Raw genomic sequence first — 399 nt, 5'->3', positions numbered from 1 at the left:
ACATTTTCCTTGACGGCTACTTGCTTTTCCTCTGTGACAACCTCTTCACATCCCTTCGCGTACGATAAACAGCATCCACACCCGCGGGGATTACCTCCGTATACTAAGTCTATTTATAACTGGACTAATTAAATACCCTTTTAAAGGAGAAAGGCGGATTGGGAAATGCATTACAGGGGAAAAAGTGGGGATTCTCTTTCTGCATTGTCCCTATTTTATGTGTATGTGGCTTCTGAATTGAGGTTAATGGTGTAAAATGGGCAGCGTCGCAACTCAGGGTTTGGAGTGACTAAGCTGAATTTTCGTCGTGGTTATATGTCATCAAAATGTTATCTGAAGCTGAAAGGAAAACTCAGCGAATTTGCAGAATTGCGGTTATGTGATGAAAGATAAGGGTGT

This window comes from Penaeus monodon, chromosome 15 (genome assembly GCF_015228065.2).
Source record: "Penaeus monodon isolate SGIC_2016 chromosome 15, NSTDA_Pmon_1, whole genome shotgun sequence".
Taxonomy (NCBI): domain Eukaryota; kingdom Metazoa; phylum Arthropoda; class Malacostraca; order Decapoda; family Penaeidae; genus Penaeus; species Penaeus monodon.
This window is presented reverse-complemented; position numbering follows the sequence as displayed.